Consider the following 245-nt stretch of genomic DNA (forward strand, 5'->3'; position numbering starts at 1 on the left):
CATGCCTGTAATCCCATCACTTTGGGAAGCCAAGGTCGGAGGTCAGGAGTTCAAGACCAGCCTGGCCAACAAGGTGAAACCGCACATCTACTAAAAAATACATAAATTAGTCAGGTGTCCTGGTGCGGCCTGTAATGCCAGTTACTCTGGAAGCTGCAGCAGGAGAATCACTTGAACCCAGGAGGCAGAGGTTGCAGTGAGCAGAGATCATGCCACTGCACTCCAGCCTGGGCAACAGAGCAAAA

Source organism: Mandrillus leucophaeus, unplaced genomic scaffold (assembly GCF_000951045.1).
Source record: "Mandrillus leucophaeus isolate KB7577 unplaced genomic scaffold, Mleu.le_1.0 Scaffold390, whole genome shotgun sequence".
Classification (NCBI taxonomy): Eukaryota; Metazoa; Chordata; class Mammalia; order Primates; family Cercopithecidae; genus Mandrillus; species Mandrillus leucophaeus.